This window comes from Lontra canadensis, unplaced genomic scaffold (genome assembly GCF_010015895.1).
Source record: "Lontra canadensis isolate GAN:19392208 unplaced genomic scaffold, GSC_riverotter_1.0 scaffold76, whole genome shotgun sequence".
NCBI lineage: Eukaryota > Metazoa > Chordata > Mammalia > Carnivora > Mustelidae > Lontra > Lontra canadensis.
In genome coordinates this window covers 1,932,640-1,946,026 of record NW_022631070.1, presented here as the reverse complement: position 1 = coordinate 1,946,026, position 13,387 = coordinate 1,932,640, and positions in this window count along the sequence as shown.

Genomic DNA, 13,387 nt, shown 5'->3' with positions numbered 1-13,387 from the left:
AACAGATGTGGAAGGTGATCAAGTATCAGTGGTGGGTGAGTCTCCCTAAAACGACTCACCAGTATTCTTGTTACTGTTCAGGCCCAGCAAGTCCGGACGAGGGAAGGGTAAATGTCCTGGGGTGGGGTGGGGGGCGTTTGGAGGGGGGTGGTCAACAGTGCCTGAGGAAAGCTTGGTCAGGCAAAGAGTCCTTGTCAGTGACAAGCAGTGCACCCAGAAGGACACATAGAAGCTTAAGAATCGCTCAGATGAGACATCAGCTTCGGAATAGAAACTGAAATTGTTTTAAGAAGGAAGAAAAAAAAAAGCAAATATGCAGGTCTGTGACAATTATACGCAGTGTATTAATGTTTTGGCTTGGTTTGTTGATTTATTTTCCCCCATAGAAGAAGAAACAAATTGTTTGTGGGTTTTACAGCTCTGTTGATCATACACATTTAAATAAATGTCCTCATTAAAAATTCAGATTCCAGAAGCTAACAGCAGAGAAAACCAGTGCCCATTTTAATATTTCATTTAGCTTTTTTTTCTTTTCTTTTCTTTTCTTCTTTTGTAAGGCTAACATTTCCTTGGTTAGTTGAGATGTTCTGAGGAAAAAATAAGGAGAAACACTGATTCAACTAAAGTGTTAACTATTCTCTGATACCTAGAGCTAGCAACTTCTCGGCATGGGCTGAGCTGAATTTCAAAACCATTGTCTTTCTTGAGACAACCTGTAGTTTTAAATGACTAGGCTGTCAGCCTTTTAGTTCTTTGCATTTGCCTTTTCTGCTATAGTGAATGGTAACAATTACATTGCAAACAGCATGTCATTTCCAGCTGTTTTTTTTTTTTTTGACAGAAATCTTTGTGTTACAAATATTGCAACTTGAGTTCCTTTGCATGATTCATTTTTTATGTAAATCTTAATGGTGGAGTTTTTTTAAGGCTTTAATAAAATTGCCTTTAAAATAATATTGACTTATCTTCTCACATTAAAATATACTTGGTAAACAAAATAGTTTAAGAGGCTTAGTATAGTTTTAGAAATATTATTTAATATAAAATCATTAGGTTCATGTGGCAAGACTTTGTAATGGTTAGAATTAATTGATGGGAAGAGGTAACACAATTGGGAAAAAAGAAATGAGGGAAATTATATAGTCCCTCCCTCTCTCCCTCTTTCTCTTTCTTCCTTCCTCTCTTTCTTTCTTTCTCTATTTTAAAAAAGGTGTTGCAATGTTTCCATCCTTAATAGGGATAGATTGATTTGTCTTAGAAGTAACCAACTGAAAATATCATTTCTGAAAGAAGGCAGAATTTGAGAGAGAAGAATGAATTTTTGTGTTACAAGGTGCAGTAAGCTTGGGTATAGAAATAGGATGAGCCAGACCCTTGAAGATGTTTATCTTTCAAGCTGATTTAAACTTTTAGTAACTATGAAGCCTTTCAAGATCTAAGGAAAATCCAGCAGGATCAAAGCCTACATTCTCATTTTTTAAAAAATACTCTTAAGTAACTAAAACAGACTTTTCTTAGCACAAAGACCTTGTTTAGAAATTGTCATATAGATATTTGTAGTATATGTGTAGTAACTTATTTACAACAATTTGTAATTCATGGAGACAGAGAAAGAGATCGGATTAGATACAAGATCTTTTCCGTTTTTACCATTTTGTAACTCTAGGAAATGTTTAATTTGCACAAGCGCTGGTCTTTCTAAAGTGCATAGTGGTTATAAATGTTTCAATAGTTGACCAAGAGGTTGCCTAAACTTTAGACAAATAAATGACAACTGGCAAAGAGCCTACTCATGTTGACTAAGTTCCTCTGTATCATTCTCCTATACTCTTCTCACTTTTCCCAGTGCTTAAAAATCATCCTTCCTTTTGTCTTAATGGGCTTCCATTCAATCTCAGTCCCTTATTGCGATATTCTTGAATAAAGTCTTCCTTCCCTGTTTAATTCTGTCCAGTACAGTTTTTCTCTGATACCCACAAGGAATACAAAATGTAGGGGAGTGAAAGTCATGTGTATCGTTCATTTAATACAAAACTGGAGTCATAAATTAGTATAGGAAAAGTCACCAGACATTCTTAAAAGAGAGATTTGGTTTGCGATTATATATACAAAAGATGAGAGTGCAGAGGTCTTGCAGAAGACAAAGCAGAAACGGATACCCTGCAGCCTCCCCTCTCCCCAGTCTTGGGTGGGGTAGGTGTGACATTCTTCCAGGAATCTCCCAACCATCTTAATGTTAATGCCTTGCTAGAGGGGTAAACAACCTTAACGTGGCCTGGCAAAGCCTCCATTATCTCTCAGGGCCTCTTTAGCATATGAAAGTTCTTTTGAAACCTCCCTTTTGCCTACTTTCCCCAACTCACAGTATATAATCAGCCACCTCTCCCAATCCCAGGGCTGCAGGCCTTTTCTGCCCAAATGTCTTGTCTTTGTGGTTTAATAAAACCACTGTTTGGCACCAAAGACAGCTCAAGAATTCTTTCTTGGCCTTGAGCTCAGGACCTCACTCCACCGAACCTCACCTATATTCCGAAACCACATCACAAACACTTAAAATGAATGTAGAGCCTCTACTATTAACCTGAATTTTAATGCATCACAATTTACTTTTTTAAAATTTCATCATATATACCTACGATGATTCCAAAATGATTTGTGGTGACTGTAATGCATTATAATTATATTAGTGATACACATTGAATTCTGAATGGTTAATAATTACGTAAATTTAAGAATACTTAAGTCAACAGTTTCTGCCCTCAAAGCTTGTAAATTGTTTTTACCTTTAAGTTATAATTCTAATACCACAATTAGGTCAATGTTTTCAAAATACCAACCCTCAGACCATCCTAATTTGTCCTTTTCTTTGTACCCTGTAGATAATTGGCCACTAGATCTTACTGCTTCTTAGGCAATCCTTTCCTTTACTCAACCACTTCCACTACTGAGAGCAAAACTATCTGCACTTACATCATTGACTGTCAACATTAACATAATATACTATCCAAATGCATGTATTGATATATCTAATAAAGACATCATGATAAAACAAAATCCAGGAAACACTTACCCAGGTAGATAAAGGGTTGCAAATAACTTCATTTCACGAAATCTCCCCTAAATCCATTTACTCAAATAATAGAGGACTTTCAAAAGCCCTTAGCCCAAGAGATTTTTTTACCTAAGATAACCAGTGCTGCTTTAAAACCCTCAACTGCATTGGGTAGGGTATGTGCTATGGTGAGTGCTGAAGTGTGTAAACCTGGAGATTCACAGACCTGTACCCCTGGGGGAAAAAAATATATATATATGTTTATAAAAAATAAAATTTAAAAAAAAAACAAACCCTCAACTGGCTTTTTTCATCAGTGCCACACTATTAGGTCATAAACTCTACTCAAGCCTTATCCGGCAGCTTCCCAACCCACTAATAGACCCCCCTCCTCCTTTTCTAGATAAAACCTCACTAATATACTGCCTGGTTCTTCTCTCCTCTAAAAAGTGACTCAGAATCTTATGGAGGAAATAGTCTCTTAGATAGCAGCAGTAATAAACTTGGCTTTGCTTTATCAGCAGGTTATGCTGATGGTCTTTTGGGGAAATCTGCAGTTAGTGCCACTGAAGACCAGTGGGCACTTGGCCATAAATGGTGGGCTTTGGCCCAGGGTTTGGGTCTTTATCTTTTATTGGCAGCTGTGAACTAAGGGATAGGATTTTTATTATTTGGGGAGGGGGTGTCTGTAGGAGCAGGGTTTCATGCTTTTTCTCCCTTACTTGGTCTGGGTCTCCAACCTTCTTAGGCTTGGGCCTATCTGATATGGTTTCTGTGACCATTTGTGGAACGCTTAGAGGGCAGCTTGCTAACTTTCCTGATAATGGTGTTTGACTCCCCCTTTTGGGTCTCCAGGCATCCTGCTAAGGCCTAACTAACTCTACTCTGAGAGTTGGAGGCAAGAGCTAGGTTTTTTATTGCTTTTCAGTTTTCTATGACAAACTAACAAAGTACTCGGAAACACTAAATGCATGGTTAGATCCCCAGTCAACTTCCTCATCCTTACCTTCCTGGACTTCCAGCATCTTCCAGTTCTTTCCATCTCAGTCTAACTCTTGGTACTAGCTGCACAAAACGTAGCTCATGATTGACCTCTAGTCCTAGCGATGAGGACTTACCTACCTTGTTGTGCAGATTAATATTAGCAAACCCATGAATGATGCAGAAGTGGGTAATGGGCATACCTTCTTTTATTGTGCATCACTGATATTGCGTGTTTTCCAAATTGAAGGTCTGTGGCAACCTTGCATAGAGCAAGTCTATCAACATTGTTTTCATAACAGCATTTGCTCACTTGGTGTATCTGCATCAGATTTTGGTAGTTCCTGCAGTATTTCAAACTTCTTTGTCATTATTACATTTTTTAGGCCAGTCTATGATCTTTGATGTTAACATTGTAATTGTTTCAGGGCACGCTGAACCATGCCATGTCAGACGATGAACTTAAGAGTAAATATTGTGTGTGTTCTGACTGTCCTTCCCCCGTCTCTCTCTCTCTCTCTCTCTCTCTCTCTCTCTCTCTCTCTGGTCCTCTCTATTCCTGGGACACAACAATATCAAAATTAGGCCAGTTAATAACCCCACAATGGCTTCTAAGTGTTCAAGTGAAAGGAAAATTTGCAGATCTCACACTTTAAATCAAAAACTAGAAATAAAGTAAGCTTAGTGAGAAGGCAGGTTGAAAGCCAAAACAGACCAAAATCTAGGTATCTTGTACCAGTTATTTAAGTTGCGAATTCAAAAGAAAAGTTCTTGAAGGAAACTAAAGGTGCTACTTAGAGTGAACACTCAAATGATAAGAAAGCAAAACTGCCTTCTTCCTGATATGGAGAACATTTTAGGGGTCTGGATAGAGGATCGAACCAGCCACAGCATTCCCTTAAGCCAAAGCCTCATCTAGAACAAGGTCCTGTCTTTCTTCAATTCTGTGAAGGCTGAGAGAGGTGAGGAAGCTGTAGAAGAAAAAAGTCTGAAGCGAGCAGAGGTTAGTTCATAAGCTTTTAGGAAAGTAGCCGTTTCTGCATAACATACAAATGCAAGGAGAAGGTGCACATGTGGAGCTATAAGATCAACCCCTTTAATATACACAGGGCTATTGTGGATTCTGCTTCTTCTTGACTGAGCTTTTATAGCTGAAGGCTTTCAAGGAATTTCCCCATGTTCTCAAAGTTATTACCACAGTCATTCATAATATTTTATAATTATCTTTTTTTGTTTCTATAGTCTTTAACGATGTCACCATTCTCACTGCTAGTACAGATCATGTGTCTATTTCCTTCTGTGTTTCCCATAAAGAAGTTGATTATTTTTATGGATTTTATCAAACAGCCAGCATTGTGTTTCATTCATTTTTCTCTATTTTTCTGTTTTCTATTTAATGGACTTCTGCCCTGCTATATACTATATCCTTCTTCTCTTTATGTGGGATTTAATTGGTTCTAAAATTTCACTTCAGAAAGAAAAGCTGAGGATATTGCTTTTTTTTAAATAAACCTGCTTTGTTTTTATTTTATTTGTTTCAGAATATTTTCTAATTTCCATTTTTACTTTTTTCAATTCAAAATTGTTTAGAAGTATGTTATTTAACTTCCAAACACTTTAAATTTTTAAGGAATTTTTTTGTTTTTTGGGTTTTTGTTATTCATTTATTTGTTTATTTTTATGCCCATTTAATTTAATTTATTAATTATAAATAATTATTTATAAATTTTAAATATTCACATTTAAATATATCAATTATTTTTGATATCTATATTAATTTTTATATAATATTTTATATATGTTTTATATACTGTATATATTTTATATATCATGTAATATTTTATTATATATTATATGTTATATAATATGTAATATATTATATCATATTATATTTATTATATTATATTATTTTATTTTATATTTAATAATATATTATTATATATTATATAATCGCATATATGATATGTATCATATATTTATTTTATATTGTATTTTATATTATATTTTATATATTGATGTTAAAGTATTTGATATATAAATATTTAAATATTTATAAATATATGAATATATAATTATTTATAAATAAATTATTCATAAATAAAATTTATTAATTAAATTAAATTAAACCAGCCTGTAGTACATCATAACTTTCTGATGTAGTGTTCAATGTTTCATTAGTTGAGTATAACACCCAGTGCTCATCCCGACACCTGCCCTCCTTAAAACCCATCATCTGGTTACCCCATCTCTCCAAACCCCTCCCTTCTGTAACCCTCAGTTTGTTTCCCAGAGTCCAGAGTCCCTCATGGTTGTCTCCCTCTCTGATTTATTCCCATTCAGTTTTCTCTCCCTTCGCCTATGGTACTCTGCTCTGTTCCTTATGTTCCACATATGAGTGAACGATTATGATAATTGACTTATTTCACTTAGCATGATCCCCTCCAGTGCCATCCATGTTGATGCAAATGGTGAGTATTCATCCTTTCTGATGGCTGAGTAATATTCCACTGTATATATGGACCACATCTTCTTTATCCATTCATCTGTTGAAGGGCATCTCAGCTTCTTCCACAGTTTGCCTATTATGGACGTTGCTGCTATGAACATTGGGGTGCATATGCCCCTTCTTTTTACTACATCTGTATCTTTAGAGTAAATACCTAGTAGTGCAATCACTGAGTTGTAGGGTAGCTCTGTTTTTAATGTCTTGAGGAACCTTCATACTGTTCCAAAATGGCTGTACCAGCTTGAATTCCCACCCACAGTGTAAAAGGGTTTTCTTACTCCAGAACCTTGCCAATACTTGTTTCCTGTCTTGATAATTTTGGTCATTCTAACTGGTTTAAGGTGGTATCTTATTGCGGTTTTGATTTGTATTTCCCTGATGGCTAAGATGTTAAACATCTTCTCATGTGTCTATTACCCATTTGTATGTCCTCTTTGAAGAAGTGTCTGCTCATTTCTTCTGCCCATTTTTTGACTGGAATATTTGTTTTTGGGGTGTTGAATTTCAAAAGTTCTTTATAGATCTTGGATACCAGCCCTTTATCTGAAATATTGTTTGCAAATATCTTCTCCCATTCCATGAATCGTCTTTTAGTTTTGTTGATTATTTCCTTGCTGTGCAAAAGCTTTTTATCTTGATGAAATCCGAGAAGTTCCCTTGCCTTTAGAGATGTGTCTTGAAAAAAGTTGCTGTGGTCAATGTCAAAGAGGTTAGTGTCTATGTTCTCCTCTAGGATTTTGATGTATTCCTGTCCCACATTGAGGTTTTTCATCCATTTTGAGTTTATCTTTACCTGTGGTGTTAAGAGAATGGTGTAGCTTCATTCTTCTGCTCTGGCTGTCCAGGTTCCCAGCACCATTTTTTGAAAAGACTATCTTTTTTTTCCATTGGACGTTCTTTCCTGCTTCATCAAAGACTAGTTAACACAGCTTCATCAAATCACAATTGAGGGTCCATTTCTGGGGGTCTCTTTTCTGTTCCATTGATCTATGTGTCTGTTTTTGTGCAAATACCATACTGTCTTGATGATTACAACTTTATAATATAGCTTAAAGTCAAGCATTGTGACACCCCCAGCTTTGGTTTCTTTTTCAACATTCCTCTGGCAATTCGGGGTCTTTTCTGATTCTATACAAATTTTAGGATTGTTTATTCCAGCTTTGTGAGAAGTGTCAATGGTATTTTGATAGGGATTGCATTGAAAGTGTAAATTGCTCTGGGCAGCATAAACATTTTAACTTTTAAGATCTTTATTCTTCTAATCCACGAGCGTGGAATGTTTTTCCATCTCTTTATGTCTTCAGATAGATAACATATTTTATGTGATTTCAGTATGATTATGTTTATGGAGACTTGTCTTATGGACCAGACTATTTTGTTTTTAATAAATATTCCGTATGCATTTGAAAAAGTACATAGATTCTTGTATTCATTGATTCTGTTGTTTTGAGTCGGAATATTCTGAAAACATCAACTAGGTCAATTTAGTTGAGTATTGTTGAAGACTTTTATAGTCTTACTTATGTCCTGTATACTTATTTTATCAATAATTGAGAATCAGTTATTAAAATTCCTCAGCATAGTTGTAGATTTGTCTATTTTTCCTCATGATTTTTTTCCATTTTTACTTTATGACTTATGAAGCTCTATGATCAGGTTCATAATTATTTAGAATGCTGTAGATATATTAACTCCTTTATCATATTAAATGGCCATATTTATCTTCAGTAATATTATTTACTCTGAAATCTACTTTTTCTTATATTAATAGAGTTTTCTTTTCCTTAGTGTTTTCCTACTGGTATATTTTTCCTATTCTTTAATTTTTAACCTATATGTGTCTTTATATTTAGGTCAATTTTTAATGGGCCTTACTTTTTTAGGCAAATGATCATTTCTGCATTTTAATTTGGGATATATAGACAATATCAGATATTACGATTATTGATAAGGTTGGATTTTTTACATTTTCCCTATTTCTCCTCTGTTAGAAAAATGGAGCAGGGTCTGTTAAGTTTCCTTCAAGCTGAGAAGGTAGTTTAAGACTAAAGAATGAAGCAAGCCATTCCATACCACTTACCCAGAGTTTTATTGAGGATAACTTATTGATGGGGAGATAGGTAGATGGATGATCCAGACAGTACACAGCCATTCTCTGCCAGTCCTAACCCTAATCCCCAATTTTTATAGAGTGAGGGGCATGGTGGTGCGGTCACAGGGTAGTTATCTAAAGTGGCAGCATCTGGCCCCCTAATCATCTCTACTAGTTAACCTAAAGTGGAACTTTTAGGGAAAATCAGAACAAGTCTTCCCTCATTCCAGTCAGGACATACATTAACCTCCATGGGGCCTGGAATGCATTGCCCTGAGGTAAGTCATTGCGTGGGCATGGACAAGATGGAGGGCATGGTGGAGTAAACGTTGTGAGCACTCCTACATCCCTTTTTTTTTTTTTTTGGCCTCATTTTTAATGGAGTATTTCTGATAATTGCATTTTATTTAATCTGTTCCTATATTGGCTATAAGTATTTGTTAAGCTGTTTTAGTAGTTACAATAGTGGATTTGTATTATATGTCATTTACTCATCAATTCTATATTTAAGTGAATAATTACTTCATATATAATATCCTATGACAATATACTTCTATTTTTATCCTCCCTTTCTTTGAACTATTCTCACCATGTAATTACTTATGCACATATTATATAACAGGAAATTATTATTTTTGCCTTTAAACAATCTATTCTCTCTCATTGTTAACAGACTTTGTTTTTTAGAGAAGTTTTAAATGCATGGCAGAATCCATCAGAAAGTCAAGAGAGTTCCCATATGCCCCTTTTCTCTGCACCTATATAGATAGCTTCCCCCACTATCAACATCCTATACCAGAGTATATTGGGGTTGTTACAGTCAATGAACCTACGGTGACACGTTATTATCGTCCATAGTTTACACTTTACCTTAGGATTGTACATCCTATGGTTTTTGTACATTCTGTGGGTTTTGATAAATGGATGACAACAGGCATCCACCCCTACAGGATCATACATAATATTTCCACTGTTGTAAAATCTTCTGTATTCTGCTTCTTCATCCTTCCTTCCCAGTTACCCCCAGGATCCCACTGATCTTTTTATTGTCTCCATCGTCTTGTCTTTTTCAGAAGATCATTTAGTCAAGATCATATAGTACGTAGCCTTTTCAGATTGGATTCTTTCACCTAGAAATACGCATTTAAGTTTCCTTCATGTCTTTACATAGTTGGATAGCTCATTTCTTTTCAGTAATGAATAATATTCGGTTGTTCTGAAAAAACCACAGTTCATATACTCTTTTACTTACTGAAGGACATTTTGGTTGTTTCCAAATTTTGGCCATTATAAATAAAGCAGCTATAAACATCTATGTACAGGGTTTTCTGCAGACATAAATTTCAGTGCATTTGGGTAAATGCCAAGGAGAGTGATTGCTAGATTACATGGTAAGAGTATGTTTAGTTTTGTAAGAAATAGCCAGTACAAAGTGGTTGTACATTTTTGCACTTTGGCGCTTTCAGCAGCAACGAATGCAAGTTCCTGTTGCTCTACATCCTTGCCAGAATTTGGTATTGTCAGTGTTTTAGATTTTAGCCATTCTAATAGGTGTATAGTAGTATTTCATTGTTGTTTTAATTTAAAACTCCTTATGATATATAATATGGATCATCTTTACATATGGTTATTTGTCATTTCTTTATGTTCAAAGATAAAGATCTATTTAGGTCTTTTTTCCCATTTTTTAATTTATTTTTTAATTTTTTAGTCTGTAGCTTCTCTTCTCATTCTCTTGGTCCATTCTCTTTTAAAGAGATTAAATAATCATAAATATAGCCTTGTATACTTACCAATGTAATTGTTAATTCTGCTGCTCTTCATTCCTTTGTATAGATCTGTATTTTCATCTTACCATTTCCTTCTGCTTTTAACCTTTCATACAGTGTACCCCTATTGGTGTTGAATTATTTAAACTCTTTTATGTCTAAAAGATACTTACCTTGCTTTTATTTCTTTTTTGAAAGATTTAACTTATTTATTTGAGAGAGAGTGCACTAGTGGGGGGGAGGGGCAGAGGGAGAGGGTATGCAGACTCCCCACTGAGCAGGGAACCCAATGCATGGCTCCATCCCAGGACCCTGAGATCATGACCTGGGTGCCCACTGGGTGGTGGCTTGATGGGTTAAGCCTCTGCCTTCAGCTCAGGTCATGATCTCAGGTTCCTGGGATCAAGCCCCACATCGGGCTCCCTGCCCTGCTTCCTTCTTTCTCTCTCTCTGCCTGCTGCTCTTCCTACTTGTGATCTCTCTCTCTCTGTCAAATAAATAAATAAAAGCTTTAAAAAAAAAAAAGATATTCTGATTGCATTTAAAAATCCAAGCTATTTTGTTCTTGCTTTAGTCATTTCAGTACTTCGAATTTGTTGTTCCAATGTCGATTGACATGCATTGTTTCTAATGAGAAATCTGCTACCATTCTGATATTTATTTATTGGATCATTGAGTTTTTGAGTCTGTGGGATGATTGCTTTTATTAAATTTGGAAATTTGGGACTTTTTTTAAGATTTTTTTTTTTTTTAAAGAGAAAGAGTGTGGGGGTGGGAGACATGGAGGTGCAGAGGGAGAGGGAGAGACTCTCAAGTAGACTCACTACTAAGCCTGATGTGCCAACCCTGAGATCATGACCTGAGCTGAAATCAAGAATTGGTCACTCAACTGACTAAGCCACCCACGTACTCCTGGGGCATTATTTCCTTTTTTTTTTTTTTTCTCCTTTCTTTCTTTTTTTTTCTTTCCTTCCTTTTTTTTTTTCTTTTTTTTTTTTTTCAATTTTATTTATTTATTTGACAGAGAGAGAGAGCAAGCAAACATAAGCAGGGAGAGTAGCAGGCAGAAGGAGAGAGAGACAAGAGACTTGATCCCAGGACCCTGGATTGTGACCTGAACCAAAGGCAGCCATTTAACCAATCCAGGTGCCTCTGGGGCATTACTTCCTAAAATACTTTTCTTGGGGCCCATTTTCCTTCACAGATTTTAATTAAACTGCTTGAGGTTTTTTCACAAATCGTGATGTTCTGGGTTGGTTTTGTTTTGGTTTGTTTTGTTTTGTCTTTTTTCTGTTTCTTAGTTTTTATTGTTATCCATTTAATCTTATCCACTGTAATGTATAATGTGCTATTAACTCCTCCTGCATATTTTTCATTCCTGACATTGTAATTTTCATCTCTAGAAGTCAAATTTGAATCTTTCATCTGTTATTGTCCATACCTCTATGTAACATTCTCAATCATTCTCCTAGGCGTTTGACCATATTAAATTAGGTTATAATAATTATTTTTTATATTCTTATCTACTAAATCTGTTATCCGTATCATTTCTGAGTTAGCTTTGATGGACTGCCATTTCTAAAAATTATGAAAAATAGTTTTCACCTTTTTTGCATGTCTAGTAATTTTTTTTATTAGATTTTACTTATTATATACTGGGTATTTTTTCATTCCTATAAATGTTCTTGATCTGTGGGATCCAGATGTGATTCATTTAAGTTGCTAATAAATGGATCCTTTCAGGTCTTGCTTTTTCATGTTTGGTATGGGGGACCAGAGCAGTGCTTACCTGGGGTTAATGTTGTCCCACTACTGAGGCAAAGCTTTTCTGAATGTTCCATGTGACACCCTGTGAACTATGAGGTTTCTCACTCTGGCTGGTAGGAATAGGAATCATCATTAGCCATGTTTGAGCCCGAGGGATTTTTCCTTCTCATCCTTTTAATGGTACTTATCCCCCCACAGTTCATGTGCTCACATCCATTCACTGATCAGTACTCTGCTGAAGAACTGAGTAGATCCGCAGCAGATCTTCAGAGCTTCCTCGCTGCTTACAGCTCTCTCCCTCTGTCTTTGTACATTGTAGGTGTCTTTCCTAATCAGAATTTTAGTTTCATCTCATCTCGAAGAGATCACTGGGCATTGCCATAATTCCCATCGAATGCCGTGGCCTGGAAATTCTCACTTGGCCATAAACCAGAGAAATGCAAGAGCATCTCATTGGTTTCTTGTTCTCAGGAATCATGTCTTCTCTTGCCTGATATCCAGTTTCTTTAAAATCATTTTTTCTTATATTTTGTCTTTTCTCTTTCTTAGTCGCTAGCAAAAAGGTAAATTCTGACCTGTGACTCCATCTGGGTTGGAAACAAAATGTCTCAGTAATTTTAAGGCCAATTTGTGTTGTGTTTCTAACATCCTGTGCTAATTGTTTTGATTAAGGTTTTGTTGAGTTTGAATATTAATGTAAGGAAAAAATGCTGAAATTCTAAAAATGCATCATCTGAATATACTTTACTTTTAAATGTCACAGCCACAATCCTGTCACATATTCTTTTTAAATGAGCACTTTACATGTACATTAAAATAATTATTTAAAGCAAAAAAAAAAAAAATCCAACCACTAGTTTTTTCTCTTTTTACATAAAATATTTTGAAAAAATAACTTTTCAGTAGGATTGTGAAGTGCTAGGGGTTTAAACTGAAGAACATGTTAGTTGCTCTTTCTTTGGATGGGACAGTTTTGATGAATTCCTCTCTCAAGACTAAGTAATGATTTCTGAGACCCTTTGCTGGATCTTTCACACTCTATAGTACTAGTACTTGCCTTCCTTGCAAAATTTTATTACCTCACATGTAATTTTTTTTGCCATAACAACTGTAATATATTTTTAAGTTTTGCCTGAGTCTATATGAAGTAATTCCCAAGCTTTATGTTCAATTATTAAACTTCTTTGTCAATATTCACATTATCATTGGACTTGTACATA